At 26.7% G+C, this 24,349-nt stretch overlaps 2 long non-coding RNA genes across 3 annotated transcripts in view; one reads left to right on the top strand and one right to left on the bottom strand.

Annotated features, from left to right (window-relative positions):
* LOC126278644 (uncharacterized) overlaps positions 1-24,349 on the bottom strand; it is a 325,715-nt gene that overhangs the window by 257,576 nt on the left and 43,790 nt on the right. The gene's annotated exons all lie outside the window — the stretch shown is intronic.
* On the top strand, positions 1,039-17,867 carry LOC126278641 (uncharacterized). The gene is made up of 2 exons (XR_007550749.1): positions 1,039-2,107; positions 17,717-17,867. It is a non-coding gene; the product is annotated as an uncharacterized LOC126278641 (long non-coding RNA).

Below are 24,349 nucleotides of genomic sequence, written 5' to 3'. Positions count from 1 at the left end.
TAAATAAAATTATTAATTTAAATATAAAATATTATAATTAATATAAATAATTATATTAATTATAATAATATAATTATGTAAATTATCTATAATTAGATTATTTAACTAATATATATGAAAGTTAACTTAATATAAAAAAAAGAATTCATATTAATAACATATTATATTAAATTACATAATTATATAAATATATTTATTATATTATTTAATCTTTATTTATTTATTAGTGAAAAGAAAGATTAAATAAGAAAGAATATAATACATTTATTGCTATACATGTTCCATATTAATCTTTAATTATATATAATAGAGAAGTTGTTGTGGTCATACATAGGGGCGTTTCTTTTTTTTTTGTTAATGTTTGTGGTTTTTTTCTTTTTTTTCTTTAAATATTTGATTCTTTTATTTTTTCCTGAATTAATAGATTTAAAATTTTCTTATCTTTTATTTTTAAAAGTTTTATTCTTGCTTGTTTACTCACTTTTTCTTTGTATTATATGTAAGTTTTGTTAGACTAAATGTTCTTTTTGCAGTAATTTGATTTAATTATCAAGTGATTTTGGATTTAGCAATTGATTTAGTATCGGCATAATTCGTGCCAGCAGCCGCGGTTATACGATTGATACAAGTGAATATTATTGGTTAAAACAGTTGTTTATATTATTAGGGTTGAAATATAAATTTGTAAGGTGAAATGTTAAAATTTATTTGTGGCCCTTTTTATGCATCTGTGAAATTTAAATAATAAACTAGGAATAGATACCCTATTATTTTAAATGTTAATTATATTTACCAGGGTACTATTAGTTAAGGTCTTTAAACCCAAAGAATTTGGCGGTATCTCATTCCATTCAGAGGAACCTACCCCATGATTGATAATACACGATTTACTCTACTTAATTTATTTGTTTGTATATCTCCGTTATCAGAGAATCTTTTTAGAGTTATAATTCTCAAGATTTATAATTATAAAATATTTCAGGTGAAGGTGCAGCTTATAGTTAAGAGGAGGTGGGTTACAATAGATTTTTGTTTATAACGGATTTTATTGGTAATGTAAGTGTTTTATGAAATATTATTTTAAATTTTTTTAAGTAGATTTTATTTATTGTACCTTTTGTATCAGGGTTTATCAAAATTTTAGTATTTATTTTACTTGTCTCGATTTGGGTTGATTTATAAATAATTTATAGTTAATGTATCATAATTATTATTAAAATATTTATAGAAATGAGATGTTAATCGTTTCCCAATATATCTAGTTTCTTAACAAAAAATTTAATTTTTTAAAGTTATTTGTTTTTATTTAATTTTTTAAGTAAAAATATTAACTTATTTATTCTATAAGGGATAAGCTTTGAAGTTAATAACCTATAATTTATTTTATAGAAATATAATAGTAAGCTTTAAACCAGCTATCTTTAAGATTACGTTTTAGTTCATTATATTTTATTTTGATTTTATAAATATTTTAGGTTTTTTATTAAGATTATTAATTTAATTTTAAAATTTTTGTAATAATGATAGAATTAGTATATTTATTTGTATGAAATTTTTACCTTGTGAACTTATTATAAGGAACTAGGCAAAATTGATTTCCGCCTGTTTATCAAAAACATGTCCTCTTGTTTATATTTTGAGGTCTGGCCTGCTCACTGAGCGTATTTTTAAAGAGCCGCGGTATTTTGACCGTGCAAAGGTAGCATAATCATTAGTCTCTTAATTAGTGGCTGGAATGAATGGCTTGACGAGAAATCAACTGTCTCTTAATAAATTTTTGAATTTAACTTTTGAGTCAAAAGGCTTAAATTCTTCTTTAGGATGAGAAGACCCTATAGAGCTTGACATTTTACTTTTATATAGTTTTTTGTTTGTCTTTCTATATTTAATGATGATGTTTTGTTGGGGTGACATGAAGAATAGATAAACTCTTCATTATTATATCATTTATTTATGTTTGTTATTTTGATCCATAATTTATGATCATAAGATTAAGTTACCTTAGGGATAACAGCGTAATTGTTTTTGAGAGCTCATATCGACAAAGCAGATTGCGACCTCGATGTTGGATTAAGAAAAATTTTGGGTGCAGGAGCCCAATGATTAGGTCTGTTCGATCTTTAAATTCTTACATGATCTGAGTTCAGACCGGCGTGAGCCAGGTCGGTTTCTATCCTAAGATTGTTAATCCATATTAGTACGAAAGGACCATATGGTTAAAATATTTTTTGTTATATTGATTAATATTAATTTATTTACTATTTTGACAGATTAATGTGTTGAATTTAGAATTCATTTATGTAGATTTTTTCTACAAATAGTATTGATACTTTATGATTTATTTATATTTATTTTGAATTTTCTTTTATTGGTTATTTGTGTTTTAATTAGTGTTGCCTTTTTAACTTTATTAGAGCGTAAGGTTTTAGGTTATATTCAGATTCGAAAGGGTCCAAATAAGGTAGGTTTTGTTGGAATTCCTAAGCCATTTAGAGATGATATTAAGTTAATTTGTAAGGAGCAGCCAATTCCTATTATATCTAATTACCTACTTTATTATTTTTCCCCTGTTTTTAATTTAATGATTTCTTTAGCCGTTTGAGTAATTTTTCCTTATTTAACTTATATGTGTTCTTTTTCTTATGGATTTTTATTTTTTTATGTTGTACTAGATTAGGTGTTTATACTGTTATAATTGCTGGTTGATCTTCTAATTCAAATTATTCATTATTAGGTTCTCTTCGTTCTGTTGCTCAAACAATTTCTTATGAAGTTAGTTTAGCTTTAATTTTATTGTCTTTAATTATTTTAATTGGTAGTTTTAATATGTTTGATTTTATAAACTATCAGCTTTAATGTTGATTTATTATTATTTCTTTTCCTTTAGCTTTAGCTTGTTTTGCTTCTTGCTTAGCTGAAACTAATCGTACTCCTTTTGATTTTGCTGAAGGGCAATCTGAGTTAGTTTCAGGATTTAATATTGAGTATGGTGCGGGTGGTTTTACTTTAATTTTTTTAGCTGAAAATACTAGAATTGTCTTCATAAGAATGTTATTGGCTTTAATTTTTTTGGGCGGTGATTTTTATTCTTTTATATTTTTTATTAAGCTTGCTATTATATCTTTTGGTTTTATTTGGGTTCGTGGAACATTACCACGGTTCCGTTATGATAAATTAATGTACTTAGCTTGAAAAAGTTTTTTACCTTTATCTTTGAATTTTTTTATTTTCTTTGTTGGTTTAAAGATTTTATTTATCTCATTTGTTTAGTGAAATTTTTTGAGAAAAGTTAATAGAAGAGTTAAACTTCTAATTTTATGTTTTCAAAACATATGCTTTTCCTAAGCTAATTAACTTTATTCCTTAATTAATTTATCTCATGCGTTTGCGACATGGACATTAATTAAGAAATATGTGAAGTAAATAATTGTTAAGATTTGACCTGTTATAATATAAGGTTCTTCAACAGGTCGTTTACCAATTCACGTTAGTAAGCATACAACAACTACTATAATTCAGAATAAAATTTGATTAATAGGGTAAAATTGAATGCCTCGGAATGGTGTTTTATTATAAAATGGTAAAATTATTAAGATTCTAATTGATAAAAATAATGCAATAACACCTCCTAACTTATTAGGGATAGATCGTAGAATTGCATATGCAAATAGGAAATATCATTCTGGTTGAATGTGAATTGGTGTTTACTAATGGTTGGCAGGTACAAAGTTATCTGGATCTCCTAATAGGTAAGGATTAATTAAACATAGTATAATTAATAATGATGTTATTATTACAAATGTAATAGAATCCTTAAAGGTAAAGTATGGATGGAATGGAATTTTTTCAATATCTCCATTTAGTCCAAGAGGATTATTAGATCCTGTTTGGTGAAGAAAAAATAAATGAATTGCTGCTATAGCAGCAATAATAAATGGTAATACAAAATGGAATGTGAAGAATCGATTTAATGTTGCATTATCAACAGCGAATCCTCCTCATACTCATTGGACTAAATCTGTTCCTAAGTATGGGATTGCTGATAATAAATTAGTAATTACTGGTTGCACCTCAAAAAGATATTTGGCCTCAGGGTAAGACATATCCTATAAATGCAGTTGTTATAACTAAAAATAAAATCACTGTACCAATTATTCAGGTATGTATATATATATAAGATCCATAGTAAATTCCCCGTCCTACATGTAAGTAAATACAATAAAAAAATATAGATGCTCCATTTGCGTGTAAGGTTCGGATAATTCAACCATTATTTACGTCTCGGCAGATGTGTACTACACTACTGAATGCTATTTCAATATTTGATGTATAATGTATAGCTAAAAATAGTCCAGTTACGATTTGAATTACCAAACATAACCCTAATAGGGATCCAAAATTTCATCAAAATGAAATATTTGTTGGGGCAGGTAAGTCAATTAAAGAGTTATTAATAATTTTAATTAAAGGATGTCATAATCGTAAGGGTTTATTCATTAGTAATTATCTTATTTTACGAATAGGTCCCTGATTAATATTGGTGATTTTAACAACTGCTAGTAGTGCTAAAAATAAATAAATTATTATTATTATTGTAATAATGAATGTTGGTCTATTATATAATTTTTCTAAAGATATTGTTATTTCTTGATAATTGATTGAATTATCAATATTTATAGTTTCGGTGTTTTTGAAAAAGTCTATAAATATAGATATATCTAGAATAATTAATATTAATATGATAAATACTCACCTTATTAATGTAATAATTATAGTGATTGATTTAGGCTGAAATATTTCGTTTGATGCAATTCTTGTAATGTAAATAAATAATACTAGTATACCACCAAGAAATGTTAAAAATAAAATATATGATAATCAATATCTTTCTATTATTGTTCCTGTTATTAATCCAACTAGGAAGGTTTGAAGGATAATAAAAAGCATTATTGATATTGGGTGTCTTAATTTAATAAAATTAATATTTATTACATTTGATAATGATATAATTATTATTTTGATCATTTCAGGGGTTAGTTTATTTAAAATACCGGTTTTGGGGACCGATGGTGGAAGCTTTTCCACCTCTGAAGTTTTAAAAGTGGGGGGCTGGACTTATTTCCGGTTTACAAGACCGGCGTTTTTTTTAACTATTAAAACTAATGTTTATATTCTCTATTTTTACTTCCTTATTGATTTATTTTTGCTGGTGTTTATGTTTTTTTCTTCTAAATGTAAACATTTATTAATGGTTCTTTTGAGATTAGAATATATTGTTCTTTCTTTATTTATGTTAGTTATTGTTTTTTCTTATTGAGTTTGATTATGATTATTTTTTTCCTGTTATTTTTTTTAGTTTTTTCTGTTTGTGAGGGTGCTTTAGGTCTTTCTATTTTAGTTTCAATAATTCGTTCTCATGGTAATGATTTTTTTAATTCTTTTGGTTTATCTTTATGTTAAAGTATTTATTTATAACTATTTTTTGATCCCTCTTTGTTTATTAAATAATTGTTGATGGTTGGTTTCATTCTTTAATGTTTCTGTCGGGTTTTGTTTTTATAATTTGTGTTTATTCAATATGCTGATTTGAATATAATTAGATATTATTTTGGTATTGATTATTTTTCTTTTAGTATAATTTTACTTAGTTTTTGGATTTGTTCTTTAATAATCACTGCTAGAGGTTCAGTTTATTTAAGTTCATATCATTCTAATTTTTTTTGTTTTTATGGTTTTGATTTTAATAATTACGCTTTATTGTTCATTTGCTAGATTAAGTCTTCTTTCTTTTTATATTTTTTTTGAGGCTAGATTAGTTCCTACTTTACTTTTAATTTTGGGTTGGGGTTATCAACCTGAGCGTTTGCAGGCTGGTGTTTATTTAATTTTTTATACTTTGGTTGCTAGATTACCTTTATTATTAGTTTTATTTAAGGTTTATGATTTTTCTAATACTTTATATTTTCCTTTATTGGTTGATTTTGGTTCTTATTATTTTATGTTTTATGTATTTATAAGTTTGGCTTTTTTAGTTAAGATACCTATGTTTTTGGTTCATTTATGACTTCCTAAGAGCTCATGTAGAGGCCCCTATTTCAGGTAGAATAATTCTTGCTGGTGTTTTATTAAAGTTAGGTGGTTATGGTATTTTTCGTGTTATAAAGGTTATTTCTTATTTGGGTTTAAAGTTTAATTATTTTTGATTGTCTTTAGGTTTATCTGGGGGTGTTATTGTAAGATTTATTTGTTTTCGTCAGGTTGATTTAAAGACTTTAATTGCATATTCTTCCGTTGCTCATATAAGAATGGTTATTGGTGGATTGATGACTATGAATTGATGAGGTTGTGTAGGTTCTCTTTCTCTAATGGTTGGTCATGGTTTATGTTCTTCTGGTTTATTTTGTTTATCTAATATTATTTATGAACGTTTAGGTAGATGAAGATTATTAATTAACAAGGGTATAATTAATTTGATGCCAAGAATGGCTTTATGATGATTTCTTTTAAGATCATCAAATATGGCTGCTCCTCCTTCTTTAAATTTGGTAGGTGAAATTAGATTATTAAATAGAATTATATCTTGATCTTCTTTTAGATTCTTTACTTTGATTTTTTTTATCTTTTTTTAGAGCTGTTTATACTTTGTATATATATTCTTATTCTCAGAATGGGAATTATTATTCTGGTGTTTATACTTGTTCTCTTGGTTATTTTCGTGAATATCATCTTTTACTTTTACATTGATTGCCTTTAAATATTCTCTGTTTAAAGGGTGAATATTTCTTTGTTTAGTTTGCTTAAGTATTTTAATTAAAAATATTGTTTTGTGGAATCAATGATATGAAGTTTTTCATCTTAGGCCGTGAATTTATTTTCTATTTGTTCTTTGAGTTTTTTTTCTTTGTTTATTTCGAGAACTATAATTTTTATTTTAGGTATTTATTATTTAATAATTGATTATAGAGTTTTTGTTGAGTGAGAGCTTTTCAATTTAAATGGTTCTATAGTTGTTATAACTTTAATTTTGGATTGAATATCTCTTATTTTTATATCTTTTGTTATATATATTTCTTCTTTGGTTATTTATTATAGAGAGGATTATATATCTGGTGAAAAGAATATAAATCGTTTTATTATTATTGTTTTAATATTTATTCTTTCTATAGGTTTTTTAATTATTAGTCCTAATTTAATTAGAATTTTATTAGGTTGAGATGGTTTAGGTTTAGTTTCGTATTGTTTAGTTATTTATTGTCAAAATGTAAAATCTTATGGTGCTGGTATATTAACTGCACTTTCTAATCGTATTGGTGATGTTGCTATTTTAATTTCTATTGCATGAATGTTAAATTTTGGTGGTTGAAATTATATTTATTATTATGATTTTATTTCTAATTCTTTTGAAATAAAGCTCATTACTATATTAATTGTTTTAGCAGCTATAACTAAGAGAGCTCAGATTCCTTTCTCTTCATGACTTCCTGCTGCTATAGCAGCTCTTACTCCTGTTTCTGCTTTAGTTCATTCTTCTAGTCTTGTTACTGCTGGTGTTTATTTATTAATTCGTTTTAGACCAATATTGGATACTTATAATTGTGGTTGATTTTTACTTTTAATTGGTTGTATAACTATATTTATGGCTGGATTGGGCGCTAATTTTGAGTTTGATTTAAAGAAGATTATTGCTCTTTCTACTTTAAGACAACTTGGTTTAATAATAAGAATTTTGGCTATAGGTTATCCAAAGCTTGCATTTTTTCATTTATTGGCTCATGCTTTATTTAAGGCATTATTATTTATATGTGCAGGTTCAATAATTCATAATTTGAAGGATTCTCAGGATGTTCGTTTTATAGGATCAATTGTTAATTTCATACCTTTAACTTCAGTTTGTTTTAATGTTTCTAGTTTATCTTTGTGTGGAATACCTTTTTTAGCGGGATTTTATTCAAAGGATTTAATTCTTGAGATGGTTTGTTTAAGATGAATTAATTGTTTAATTTTTTTTCTTTATTTTTTTTCTACTGGTTTAACTGCTTCTTTTTCTTTTCGTTTGTTTTATTATTCAATATCTGGTGATAATAATTTTTATTCTAGATTTTCTTTTGATGATAAGGGTTATTATATTTCATTTGGAATAATTGGTCTATTGTTTGTTGCTGTTTTTGGTGGTAGTCTTTTATCTTGATTAATTTTTCCTATTCCTCATGTGATTGCTTTACCTTATTATTTAAAGTTTTTAACTATTACAGTTGTTATTTTAGGTGCTTATTTAGGTTATCTTATTTCTAATTTTGATTTTTCTCATAATTTATTTTCTTTAAGTATACTTTCTTTTGTTAGATTTGCTGGTTCTATATGATTTATACCTTTTCTTTCAACTAAGTTTATTAGATATATTCCTTTAAAAATAGGTTATTATTCATCTAAGTCATTTGATTATGGTTGAGGTGAATTACTTGGTGGTCAAGGTTTATATAGATTATTTATTTATTTAATTGGTTATATTCAAGGTTGATATGATTCTAATTTCAAGATTTATCTTTTAACTTTTATTTTTTGAATATTTATTTTGGTAATATTGTTTTTCGTTTACTTAAATAGCTTATAATTAGAGCGTGACACTGAAGATGTTTAGGAAGTATTTTTACTTTTAAGTATTTATAAATATAGATATATTATTTTTACAGTGAAAATGTAATGTTTTATTTAAACTATATAAATTTTAGAAATGTTAACGGAGTTTAACCGCTAATATAAAAAGTTAGCAGCTTTCATATTGGCTTTACATTTCCTTAATTGGAACTATTATAGTTCAATTATATTATTAACAGTAATACGCCTCTTTTTGGCTTCAATTAATAAGAATAAGGGTAGTACATACCAATCTTCCAGGTCGAAACTGACTGCAATATTTCGCTTCTTATTCTATTTTAGGTTGATTGATAATATCAATACTTTTTGAATGCAACCCAAATGTTATATTTAACTACAACCCTTTATTCTGCTCATTGTAATGCTCCTTGGTTTCATTCATGGTATAGTCCTCCTAATAGAACAAGAATAAAAAATATTGTTGATACTGTTCAGATTATAATGTCTGAAGTTTTAAAAATAATTACAATTGGTAGAATTAGTGCAATTTCTACATCAAAAATTAAAAAGATTACTGCGATTAGGAAGAATCGTATTGAGAATGGTATTCGTGCTGATCTTTTTGGATCAAACCCACATTCAAATGGTGATCTTTTTTCTCGATCATTAATTAATTTTTTTGATAGTGTTGTTGCCAGGATTATAACAATTATTGGAATAATAAATCTAATGAAAACTCTTGTTGATAGAATTAGAATTGTTTTTCTTGATTTATATCAAGCTTTCTGATTGGAAGTCAAATGTACTATTTATACTAGAAAAACAATTATCTACCTCATCAATAAATAGAGATATATAAGAATAATCATACTACATCTACGAAGTGTCAGTATCATGCTGCTGCTTCAAATCCAAAGTGATGTCTTGGTGAAAATTGATTTATTGAGTGTCGAAGTAGACATGTTGATAAAAAGATTGTTCCAATAATTACGTGTAAACCATGGAATCCTGTTGCAACAAAGAATGTTGATCCATAAACTGCATCTGCAATGGTAAAAGGTGCTTCTCAATATTCATATGCTTGAAGTATTGTAAAGTATAGTCCTAATAACACTGTGAAGAATAATCCCTGTAGTGCTTGAGTATGATTAGATTCCATTAAACTATGATGTGCTCATGTTACTGTTACTCCTGATGCTAAAAGAATAGCTGTATTAAGTAATGGAATTTGTATAGGGTTAAAGGGTTGAATTCCTATTGGAGGTCATAGTATTCCTAGTTCAATTGTTGGTGCTAATCTTCTTCTAAAGAATGCTCAAAAAAAAGAAACGAAAAATAATACCTCTGATGCAATAAATAAAATTATTCCTCATCGTAATCCAATTGATACAAATCCTGTATGTAATCCTTGATATGTTCCTTCTCGTACTACATCTCGTCATCATTGAATTATAGTTAGTAGGGTAATTCCAAATCCAATTATGAATAAGTTAATATTAAATAGGTGGAATCATTTTGCTAGTCCTGATACTAGGACTATTGCTCCAATTGCTCCTGTTAATGGTCAAGGTCTATAGTCTACTAAGTGGAATGGGTGGTTTGAGTGAGTTGTTAACATAGGTTTAATATTCTTCTCTAGAATATAGAGTTCTTAGAATTGAGAAAACATAGGCTTGAATTATTGCTACTGCTGATTCTAGAATTAATAGAAGTATTTGTCCAATAATTAGTAATGAGATTAAGTTTATTGCTATAGATGGTCCTGTGTTTCCTAATAAGGTTAATAATAAGTGTCCTGCAATTATATTTGCTGCCAACCGTACTGCTAATGTACCTGGTCGAATAACATTACTAATTGTTTCAATTAGTACTATAAATGATATTAATGCAGGCGGTGTACCTTGTGGTACAAGGTGTGTAAATATATGATTAGTATGGTTAATTCATCCAAATAATATAAATCTTAGCCATATAGGTAGGGCAATTGCAAATGTTAATGCTAAATGTCTTGTTCTAGTAAAAATATAAGGGAATAATCCTATGAAAATGTTAAATAATATTATAATAAAAATTGAGATGAAAATGAATGTTGTTCCATTAAATGATTTTGGTCCAAGAAGTGTTTTAAATTCATTATGTAAGGTTAAATTTAGTTTATTTCAGATAATGTTAATTCGTGATGGTGTAAGTCAAAATAGTGATGGGATTAATAATAGTCCTAGAAATGTTCTAGTTCAATTTAATGATAAATTAAAGATGTTAGTTGGTGGGTCAAATGTTGAGAATAGATTTGTTATCATTTTCAATTTAAGTTTTTTATTTCAATTGTTCCTTTTTCTGCTCTTTTAATAAGGTTAGGTTTAAATGAGAAGAAGTTTATTTGATTAAACAAGATTAATGTAGCTGAAAATATAATGAATAGTGAGAATCATATAAGAGGGGATATTTGAGGGATTTGGATATAATTTCCCCATCAGAAGTAGTCGTTAATTTACTATTATTTGGTTTAAGAGACCATTACTTACTTTCAGTCATCTGATGAATTTCAAGGTGTTCTAATTTTTTTTAGTTACTTTAGATTGACACTCTAATGTTATTTATTTTAACTAACTCCTTAAATTATCTTAGATAATCACTTAATAAATAAATTTACTGAAGTTCTTTCAATTACAATTGGTATAAATCTGTGGTTTGCTCCATAGATTTCTGAGCATTGTCCAAAGAATAATCCAGGTCGATTTATTGTGAATGTTCCTTGATTTAACCGACCTGGCGTTGCATCAATTTTAACCCCTAATGCAGGAACTGCTCATGAGTGTAGAACATCTGATGCTCTTGTTAATACTCGTACTTCTGTATTTATTGGTAGGATTGTTCGGTTATCTACATCTAGTAGTCGGAATCCATCATTTTCTAGGTCTTGTTCTGGTGTTATATAAGTGTCAAATTCTACGTCTATGAAGTCTGAATATTCTTATCTTCAATATCATTGTCGTCCAATGGTTTTAATTGTAATTATTGCATCTACTGAATCATCAAGTAAATATAATAGTCGTAATGATGGAAGGGCAATAAAAATTAATGTAATTGCTGGTAAAGCTGTTCAGATTGTTTCAATTAAATGTCCATGAAGTATATTACGGTTAGTATAGGCAATAAATAATATATAACTTAGGGCATAACCTACAATTACTGTAATTAATAATAATACGACCATAGTATGATCATGAAAGAATGATAATTGCTCCATTAATGGTGAAGCTCCATCTTGAAGAGATAAATTTGATCATGTTGCCATTAATAAATATTTTCTAATAAAAGGTCAAACCTTTATTTGTAGAGCTTAAATCTACTGCACTAATCTGCCATATTAGAATATAGAGATTAATGGTAATTCTGAGTAACTATGTTCTGCAGGACGGTTATTTTGTAGTCATTCTGTTGATCTTCTTATGTTAGCTCTAAATATAATTGCTCGGTTTGTAATCATTCTTTCTCATATAATTACAATGAATATAATGATTCCTACAATAGAAATTGTAGACCCAATTCTTGATACTACGTTTCATGATGTATATGCGTCTGGGTAGTCAGAGTATCGTCGAGGTATTCCTGCTAATCCTAGGAAGTGTTGAGGAAAGAATGTTAAATTTACTCCAATGAATATAATTGTAAATTGGATTTTTAATCATGTATTATTTATAGTTAATCGTGTAAATAGTGGATATCATTGAATGACACCTCCTATAATTGCAAATACTGCTCCTATAGATAATACATAATGAAAGTGGGCTACTACATAATATGTATCATGTAATACAATATCAAGTGATGAATTTGCTATTCCTGTTAATCCACCAATTGTAAATAGGAAAATAAATCCTAGAGCTCATAATAATGGTGGTTTGAACTTGAATTTAGTTCCATATAATGTAGCTAATCATCTAAATACCTTAATTCCTGTAGGTACAGCAATAATTATTGTTGCTGATGTAAAATATGCTCGTGTGTCAACATCCATTCCTACTGTAAATATATGATGTGCTCATACAATAAATCCTATTAGTCCAATTGATAGTATAGCATAAATTATACCTAATGTTCCAAATGATTTAATTTTTCCTCTTTCTTGACATACAATATGTGAAATAATTCCGAACCCCGGTAGAATTAAAATATAAACTTCTGGGTGTCCAAAGAATCAAAATAGATGTTGATATAGAATTGGGTCACCCCCTCCTGCAGGGTCAAAGAATGATGTATTTAAATTTCGATCTGTTAATAATATAGTAATAGCTCCTGCTTAAACTGGAAGTGAAAGAAGGAGAAGTAATGCTGTAATAGCTACAGATCATACAAATAAAGGTGTTTAATCTAAAGTTATACTTTCTGATCGTATATTAATTGCTGTTGTAATGAAATTCACTGCACCAAGAATAGATGATACACCTGCTAAGTGCAGTGAAAAAATAGCTACATCGACAGATGCACCCCCGTGTGCAATAGCTCCTGCTAGAGGAGGGTAAACTGTTCATCCTGTACCAGCACCATTATCTACTATAGAAGATGTAAGAAGAAGGGTTAGTGAAGGTGGTAGTAATCAAAAACTTATATTATTTATTCGTGGAAATGCTATATCTGGTGCACCAATTATTAGTGGAACAAGTCAATTACCAAATCCACCAATTATAATAGGTATTACTATAAAGAAAATTATTACGAATGCGTGAGCTGTAATAATAACATTATAAATCTGGTCATCCCCAATTAGAGATCCGGGTTGGCCAAGTTCAGCACGAATAAGTATTCTTATTGATGTTCCTACTATTCCTGCTCATGCTCCAAATATGAAGTATAAAGTACCAATGTCCTTATGGTTTGTTGAGAATAATCATTTTTGCGGTAAGATGGCTGAATTTTAGGTGGTAGACTGTAAATCTACTTATGAGATGTTTTCTCTCTTATCATATTTAGGTCTTATATTCAATTATGATTCTAGACTGCAATTCTAGAGGTGTAAAATTTTACTAAGGCCTAAAAGATTATTCTTTTAATTATAACTTTGAAGGTTATTAGTTTGATTAACTTAAGTCCTTAGTATAATGAAATTAAGGTTGATGTTGAAATCAATCCTATTGTTGAAATTATTACTGTTATAGGAAGAATGATTCTTGATTTTTGGGACTTTATCTTTATAGATCACGAATTTTCTGTGTATGATATAATTAGAGCTGAGAATCTAATATGTATATAGTAGTAGAGTGTAATTGTAGTTAATACAACTATAATAGTTATAATAGTTGTTATATTGTTTTCTATTAATGATTGTATTACAATTCATTTTGGTAAGAATCCAAGGAATGGTGGTAGTCCACCTAAAGATAATAAAGATAAGAATATTATGAATTTAATTTCGGTTTTTATATTTCTGGCTGAATAAATTTGATTTATGAAAAATAAATTTATTTGCTTAAATAATAAAACTATAATTAATCTTAATAGTGAGTAAATAATGAAGTATAGTTCTCAGATGTTTTCTCTGACTGTTAATGATCTAATTATTCAACCTAGATGTCTGATTGATGAATATGCTAAAAGTTGTCGTAAGGATGTTTGATTTAAACCTCCTATTGCCCCAATAATAATTCTTAAGATAATAATTGTTCAAATAAAAGTTCTTAATTGAATACAATAAGATAAGACCATTATTGGGGCGATTTTTTGTCATGTTATTAATGTTAAACAATTATTTCATCTTGATGCTCCTATAACTTCTGGAAATCAGAAATGGAAAGGTGCAGCTCCAATCTTTAATAATAGTCTAGATCTAATTATTATTGATGGGATAAATTCTGTTTCCCATCCCATGGGATATTTTATTTGAATCAGCAAAATTGAAAATAATAATATTGTCGATGCTATTGCTTGGACAATAAAATATTTAATTGATGATTCATTTATTATTATATTTTTATTTCTTGTTAGGAGCGGAATAAATGAAAGTAAGTTGATCTCAAGTCCTATTCAAACCCCAAATCAGGAATTTGATGAAATGGACAGGATCGTTCCTATCATTAATGTTGATAGGAAGAGAAGTTTTGTAGAGTTGTTGGTCATTAAAAAGGAGAGGATTGATACCTCTATAAATGGGGTATGAACCCATTAGCTTGTTTAGCTTACCTTTTTACATTAAGGTGTATGATGCACGTTAGTTTTTGGTACTAAAGGAGGTAGTTTAATTCTATCTTATGTAATTTTAATGAAGGTAATTTTATTTACTTTATTTACCCTATCAAGGTAACCCTTTAATCAGGCACTTCATTTATTTAATATATAAATCGAAAGTTTTTTTTTGAAATTCTTTTATGTATTATTTTGTTTAATTAGGATTAATTTATCCTGCTCATTTTTTTATATATATATATATAATAAATAATTTATATTAATATATTACATTTAATTGAAATTAAAGTATTATAAGTTCATCTTACCATTATCAATTGATTATTTTAATGCAATTATTTACCTAGGATTATAGCTACTTATGTTTTTAGCTTAAAATAGGTTATTATAATATAATATATATAATAATATGTAATTTAATATTTAATATTATTATAATTGGAAATAATAAATAAAATTATTAATTTAAATATAAAATATTTTATTGAATATAAATAATTATATTAATTATAATAATATAATTATGTAAATTATCTATAATTAGATTATTTAACTAATATATATGAAAGTTAACTTAATATAAAAAAAAGAATTCATATTAATAACATATTATATTAAATTACATAATTGTATAAAATATATTTATTATATTATTTAATCTTTCTTTATTTATTAGTGAAAAGAAAGATAAAATAAGAAAGAATATAATACATTTATTGCTATACATGTTCCATATTAATCTTTAATTATATATAATAGAGAAGTTGTTGTGGTCATACATAGTGCCGTTTCTTTTTTTTTTGTTAATGTTTGTGGTTTTTTTCTTTTTTTTTCTTTAAATATTTGAATCTTTTATTTTTTCCTGAATTAATAGATTTAAAATTTTCTTATTTTTTATTTTTAAAAGTTTTATTCTTGCTTGTTTATTCACTTTTTCTTTGTATTATATGTAAGTTTTGTTAGACTAAATGTTCTTTTTGCAGTAATTTGATTTAATTATCAAGTGATTTTGGATTTAGCAATTGATTTAGTATCGGCATAATTCGTGCCAGCAGCCGCTGTTATACGAATGATACAAGTGAATATTATTGGTTAAAACAGTTGTTTATATTATTAGGGTTGAAATATAAATTTGTAAGGTGAAATGTTAAAATTTATTTGTGGCCCTTTTTATGAATCTGTGAAATTTAAATAATAAACTAGGATTAGATACCCTATTATTTTAAATGTTAATTATATTTACCAGGGTACTATTAGTTAAGGTCTTTAAACCCAAAGAATTTGGCGGTATCTCATTCCATTCAGAGGAACCTACCCCATGATTGATAATACACGATTTACTCTACTTAATTTATTTGTTTGTATATCTCCGTTATCAGAGAATCTTTTTAGAGTTATAATTCTCAAGATTTATAATTATAAAATATTTCAGGTCAAGGTGCAGCTTATAGTTAAGAGGAGGTGGGTTACAATAGATTTTTGTTTATAACGGATTTGATAGTGAAATACTGTTAATGAAGGTGGATTTGATAGTAATTTAATTTATTTAATTTAACTGATATTGGCTCTGAGATGTGTACACATCGCCCGTCGCTCTCATTATTGATTATTCTATTTTATTTTAAAGTAGCTTCAATTTAGATGAGATAAGTAGTAACATAGTAGATGTACTGGAAAGTGTATCTAGGAAGAGTTTCAAGATATAACTTATTAGTAAAGTGTTTCATTTACACTGAAAATTTTTCTGTGCAAATCAGGATATCTTCATTATTTATTTTATTATATTTATTTTTTGTTTATTTAATTATTTAATATAAATAATTTTATTGTATTTTTGTCTTAGTATATTTTATAGAATTGATTTTTTAAATTATAGTTTATTGGTGTAATGTAAGTGTTTTATGAAATATTATTTTAAATTTTTTTAAGTAGATTTTATTTATTGTACCTTTTGTATCAGGGTTTATCAAAATTTTAGTATTTATTTTACTTGTCTCGATTTGGGTTGATTTATAAATAATTTATAGTTAATGTATCATTATTATTAAATTATTTATAGAAATGAGATGTTAATCGTTTCCCAAGATATCTAGTTTCTTAAGAAAAAATTTAATTTTTTAAAGTTATTCGTCTTTATTTAATTTTTTAAGTAAAAATATTAACTTATTTATTCTTTAAGGGATAAGCTTTGAAGTTAATAACCTATAATTTATTTTATAGAAATATAATAGTAAGCTTTAAACCAGCTATCTTTAAGATTACGTTTTAGTTCATTATTTTTTATTTTGATTTTATAAATATTTTAGGTTTTTTATTAAGATTATTAATTTAATTTTAAAATTTTTGTAATAATGATAGAATTAGTATATTTATTTGTATGAAATTTTTACCTTGTGAACTTATTATAAGGAACTAGGCAAAATTGATTTCCGCCTGTTTATCAAAAACATGTCCTCTTGTTTATATTTTGAGGTCTGGCCTGCTCACTGAGCGTATTTTTAAAGAGCCGCGGTATTTTGACCGTGCAAAGGTAGCATAATCATTAGTCTCTTAATTAGTGGCTGGAATGAATGGCTTGACGAGAAATCAACTGTCTCTTAATAAATTTTTGAATTTAACTTTTGAGTCAAAAGGCTTAAATTCTTCTTTAGGACGAGAAGACCCTATAGAGCTTGACATTTTACTTTTATATAGTTTTTTGTTTGTCTTTCTATATTTAATGATGATGTTTTGTTGGGGTGACATGAAGAATAGATAAACTCTTCATTATTATATCATTTATTTATGTTTGTTATTTTGATCCATAATTTATGATCATAAGATTAAGTTACCTTAGGGATAACAGCGTAATTGTTTTTGAGAGCTCATATCGACAAAGCAGATTGCGACCGCGATGTTGGATTAAGAAAAATTTTGGGTGCAGGAGCCCAATGATTAGGTCTGTTCGACCTTTAAATTCTTACATGATCTGAGTTCAGACCGGCGTGCGCCAGGTCAGTTTCTATCCTAAGATTGTTAATCCATATTAGTACGAAAGGACCATATGGTTAAAATATTTTTTGTTATATTGATTAATATTAATTTATTTACTATTTTGACAGATTAATGTGTTGAATTTAGAATTCATTTATGTAGATTTTTTCTACAAATAGTATTGATACTTTATGATTTATTTATATTTATTTTGAATTTTCTTTTATTGGTTATTTGTGTTTTAATTAGTGTTGCCTTTTTAACTTTATTAGAGTGTAAGGTTTTAGGTTATATTCAGATTCGAAAGGGTCCAAATAAGGTAGGTTTTGTTGGAATTCCTCAGCCATTTAGAGATGCTATTAAGTTAATTTGTAAGGAGCAGCCAATTCCTATTATATCTAATTACCTACTTTATTATTTTTCCCCTGTTTTTAATTTAATGATTTCTTTAGCCGTTTGAGTAATTTTTCCTTATTTAACTTATATGTGTTCTTTTTCTTATGGATTTTTATTTTTTTTATGTTGTACTAGATTAGGTGTTTATACTGTTATAATTGCTGGTTGATCTTCTAATTCAAATTATTCATTATTAGGTTCTCTTCGTTCTGTTGCTCAAACAATTTCTTATGAAGTTAGTTTAGCTTTAATTTTATTGTCTTTAATTATTTTAATTGGTAGTTTTAATATGTTTGATTTTATAAACTATCAGCTTTATTGTTGATTTATTATTATTTCTTTTCCTTTAGCTTTAGCTTGTTTTGCTTCTTGCTTAGCCGAAACTAATCGTACTCCTTTTAATTTGCTGAAGGGGAATCTGAGTTAGTTTCAGGATTTAATATTGAGTATGGTGCGGGTGGTTTTACTTTAATTTTTTTAGCTGAATATACTAGAATTGTCTTCATAAGAATGTTATTGGCTTTAATTTTTATGGGCATGGTTTTTATTCTTTTATATTTTTTATTAAGCTTGCTATTATATCTTTTGGTTTTATTTGGGTTCGTGGAACATTACCACGGTTCCGTTATGATAAATTAATGTACTTAGCTTGAAAAAGTTTTTTACCTTTATCTTTGAATTTTTTTATTTTCTTTGTTGGTTTAAAGATTTTATTTATCTCATTTGTTTAGTGAAATTTTTTGAGAAAAGTTAATAGAAGAGTTAAACTTCTAATTTTATGTTTTCAAAACATATGCTTTTCCTAAGCTAATTAACTTTATTCCTTAATTAATTTATCTCATGCGTTTGTGACATGGACATTAATTAAGAAATATGTGAAGTAAATAATTGTTAAGATTTGACCTGTTATAATATAAGGTTCTTCAACAGGTCGTTTACCAATTCACGTTAGTAAGCATACAACAACTACTATAATTCAGAATAAAATTTGATTAATAGGGTAAAATTGAATGCCTCGGAATGGTGTTTTATTATAAAATGGTAAAATTATTAAGATTCTAATTGATAAAAATAATGCAATAACACCTCCTAACTTATTAGGGATAGATCGTAGAATTGCATATGCAAATAGGAAATATCATTCTGGTTGAATGTGAACTGGTGTTACTAATGGGTTGGCAGGTACAAAGTTATCTGGATCTCCTAATAGGTAAGGATTAATTAAACATAGTATAATTAATAATGATGTTATTATTACAAATGTAATAGAATCCTTAAAGGTAAAGTATGGATGGAATGGAATTTTTTCAATATCTCCATTTAGTCCAAGAGGATTATTAGATCCTGTTTGGTGAAGAAAAAATAAATGAATTGCTGCTATAGCAGCAATAATAAATGGTAATACAAAATGGAATGTGAAGAATCGATTTAATGTTGCATTATCAACAGCGAATCCTCCTCATACTCATTGGACTAAATCTGTTCCTAAGTATGGGATTGCTGATAATAAATTAGTAATTACTGTTGTACCTCAAAAAGATATTTGGCCTCAGGGTAAGACATATCCTATAAATGCAGTTGCTATAACTAAAAATAAAATCACTGTACCAGTTATTCAGGTATGTATATATATATAAGATCCATAGTAAATTCCACGTCCTACATGTAAGTAAATACAAATAAAAAATATAGATGCTCCATTTGCGTGTAAGGTTCGGATAATTCAACCATTATTTACGTCTCGGCAGATGTGTACTACACTACTGAATGCTATTTCAATATTTGATGTATAATGTATAGCTAAAAATAGTCCAGTTACGATTTGAATTACCAAACATAACCCTAATAGGGATCCAAAATTTCATCAAAATGAAATATTTGTTGGGGCAGGTAAGTCAATTAAAGAGTTATTAATAATTTTAATTAAAGGATGTCTTAATCGTAAGGGTTTATTCATTAGTAATTATCTTATTTTACGAATAGGTCCCTGATTAATATTGGTGATTTTAACAACTGCTAGTAGTGCTAAAATTAAATAAATTATTATTATTATTGTAATAATGAATGTTGGTCTATTATATAATTTTTCTAAAGATATTGTTATTTCTTGAAAATTGATTGAAGTATCAATATTTATAGTTTCGGTGTTTTTGAAAAAGTCTATAAATATAGATATATCTAGAATAATTAATATTAATATGATAAATACTCACATTATTAATGTAATAATTATAGTGATTGATTTAGGCTGAAATATTTCGTTTGATGCAATTCTTGTAATGTAAATAAATAATAATAGAATACCACCAAGAAATGTTAAAAATAAAATATATGATAATCAATATCTTTCTATTATTGTTCCTGTTATTAATCCAACTAGGAAGGTTTGAAGGATAATAAAAAGCATTATTGATATTGGGTGTCTTAATTTAATAAAATTAATATTTATTACATTTGATAATGATATAATTATTATTTTGATCATTTCAGGGGTTAGTTTATTTAAAATACCGGTTTTGGGGACCGATGATGGAAGCTTTTCCACCTCTGAAGTTTTAAAAGTGGGGGCTGGACTTATTTCCGGTTTACAAGACCGGCGTTTTTTTTAAACTATTAAAACTAATGTTTATATTCTCTATTTTTACTTCTTTATTGATTTATTTTGCTGGTGCTTATGTTTTTTCTTCTAAACGTAAACATTTATTAATGGTTCTTTTGAGATTAGAATATATTGTTCTTTCTTTATTTATGTTAGTTATTGTTTTTCTTATTGAGTTTGATTATGATTATTTTTTTCCTGTTATTTTTTTAGTTTTTTCTGTTTGTGAGGGTGCTTTAGGTCTTTCTATTTTAGTTTCAATAATTCGTTCTCATGGTAATGATTTTTTTAATTCTTTTGGTTTATCTTTATGTTAAAGTATTTATTTATAACAATTTTTTTGATCCCTCTTTGTTTATTAAATAATTGTTGATGGTTGGTTCATTCTTTAATGTTTCTGTCGGGTTTTGTTTTTATAATTTGTGTTTATTCATATGCTGATTTGAATATAATTAGATATTATTTTGGTATTGAATATTTTTCTTTTAGTTTAATTTTACTTAGTTTTTGGATTTGTTCTTTAATAATCACTGCTAGAGGTTCAGTTTATTTAAGTTCATATCATTCTAATTTTTTTGTTTTTATGGTTTTGATTTTAATAATTATGCTTTATTGTTCATTTGCTAGATTAAGTCTTCTTTCTTTTTATATTTTTTTTTGAGGCTAGATTAGTTCCTACTTTACTTTTAATTTTGGGTTGGGGTTATCAACCTGAGCGTTTGCAGGCTGGTGTTTATTTAATTTTTTATACTTTGGTTGCTAGATTACCTTTATTATTAGTTTTATTTAAGGTTTATGATTTTTCTAATACTTTATATTTTCCTTTATTGGTTGATTTTGGTTCTTATTATTTTATGTTTTATGTATTTATAAGTTTGGCTTTTTTAGTTAAGATACCTATGTTTTTGGTTCATTTATGACTTCCTAAGGCTCATGTAGAGGCCCCTATTTCAGGTAGAATAATTCTTGCTGGTGTTTTATTAAAGTTAGGTGGTTATGGTATTTTTCGTGTTATAAAGGTTATTTCTTATTTGGGTTTAAAGTTTAATTATTTTTGATTGTCTTTAGGTTTATCTGGGGGTGTTATTGTATGATTTATTTGTTTTCGTCAGGTTGATTAAAGTCTTTAATTGCATATTCTTCTGTTGCTCATATAAGAATGGTTATTGGTGGATTGATGACTATGAATTGATGAGGTTGTGTAGGTTCTCTTTCTTTAATGGTTGGTCATGGTTTATGTTCTTCTGGTTTATTTGTTTATCTAATATTATGTATTATCTATAGGAGCCGTATTTGCAATTATAGGAGGTGTCATTCAATGATATCCACTATTTACAGGATTAACTATAAATAATACATGATTAAAAATCCAATTTACAATTATATTCATTGGAGTAAATTTAACATTCTTTCCTCAACACTTCCTAGGATTAGCAGGAATACCTCGACGATACTCTGACTACCCAGACGCATATACATCATGAAACGTAGTATCAAGAATTGGGTCTACAATTTCTATTGTAGGAATCATTATATTCATTGTAATTATATGAGAAAGAATGATTACAAACCGAGCAATTATATTTAGAGCTAACATAAGAAGATCAACAGAATGACTACAAAATAACCCTCCTGCAGAACATAGTTACTCAGAATTACCATTAATCTCTAGATTCTAATATGGCAGATTAGTGCAGTAGATTTAAGCTCTACAAATAAAGGTTTGACCTTTTATTAGAAAATATTTATTAATGGCAACATGATCAAATTTATCTCTTCAAGATGGAGCTTCACCATTAATGGAGCAATTATCATTCTTTCATGATCATACTATGGTCGTATTATTATTAATTACAGTAATTGTAGGTTATGCCCTAAGTTATATATTATTTATTGCCTATACTAACCGTAATATACTTCATGGACATTTAATTGAAACAATCTGAACAGCTTCACCAGCAATTACATTAATTTTTATTGCCCTTCCATCTTTACGACTATTATATTTACTTGATGATTCAGTAGATGCAATAATTACAATTAAAACCATTGGACGACAATGATATTGAAGATATGAATATTCAGACTTCATAGACGTAGAATTTGACACTTATATAACACCAGAACAAGACCTAGAAAATGATGGATTCCGACTACTAGATGTAGATAACCGAACAATCCTACCAATAAATACAGAAGTACGAGTATTAACAAGAGCATCAGATGTTCTACACTCATGAGCAGTTCCTGCATTAGGGGTTAAAATTGATGCAACGCCAGGTCGGTTAAATCAAGGAACATTCACAATAAATCGACCTGGATTATTCTTTGGACAATGCTCAGAAATCTGTGGAGCAAACCACAGATTTATACCAATTGTAATTGAAAGAACTTCAGTAAATTTATTTATTAAGTGATTATCTAAGATAATTTAAGGAGTTAGCTAAAATAAATAACATTAGAGTGTCAATCTAAAGTAACTAAAAAAAATTAGTACACCTTGAAATTCATCAGATGACTGAAAGTAAGTAATGGTCTCTTAAACCAAATAATAGTAAATTAACGACTACTTCTGATGGGGAAATTGTATCCAAATCCCTCAAATATCCCCTCTTATATGATTCTCACTATTCATTATATTTTCAGCTACATTAATCTTGTTTAATCAAATAAACTTCTTCTCATTTAAACCTAACCTTATTAAAAGAGCAGAAAAAGGAACAATTGAAATAAAAAACTTAAATTGAAAATGATAACAAATCTATTCTCAACATTTGACCCATCAACTAACATCTTTAATTTATCATTAAATTGAACTAGAACATTTCTAGGACTATTATTAATCCCATCACTATTTTGACTTACACCATCACGAATTAACATTATCTGAAATAAACTAAATTTAACCTTACATAATGAATTTAAAACACTTCTTGGACCAAAATCATTTAATGGAACAACATTCATTTTCATCTCAATTTTTATTATAATATTATTTAACAATTTCATAGGATTATTCCCTTATATTTTTACTAGAACAAGACATTTAGCATTAACATTTGCAATTGCCCTACCTATATGGCTAAGATTTATATTATTTGGATGAATTAACCATACTAATCATATATTTACACACCTTGTACCACAAGGTACACCGCCTGCATTAATATCATTTATAGTACTAATTGAAACAATTAGTAATGTTATTCGACCAGGTACATTAGCAGTACGGTTGGCAGCAAATATAATTGCAGGACACTTATTATTAACCTTATTAGGAAACACAGGACCATCTATAGCAATAAACTTAATCTCATTACTAATTATTGGACAAATACTTCTATTAATTCTAGAATCAGCAGTAGCAATAATTCAAGCCTATGTTTTCTCAATTCTAAGAACTCTATATTCTAGAGAAGTATATTAAACCTATGTTAACAACTCACTCAAACCACCCATTCCACTTAGTAGACTATAGACCTTGACCATTAACAGGAGCAATTGGAGCAATAGTCCTAGTATCAGGACTAGCAAAATGATTCCACCTATTTAATATTAACTTATTCATAATTGGATTTGGAATTACCCTACTAACTATAATTC

The sequence above is a fragment of the Schistocerca gregaria genome, chromosome 6 (assembly GCF_023897955.1).
Source record: "Schistocerca gregaria isolate iqSchGreg1 chromosome 6, iqSchGreg1.2, whole genome shotgun sequence".
Classification (NCBI taxonomy): Eukaryota; Metazoa; Arthropoda; class Insecta; order Orthoptera; family Acrididae; genus Schistocerca; species Schistocerca gregaria.
Note: the sequence above shows the minus strand (reverse complement) of the source record. Positions and strands in the feature narration are given on the sequence as shown.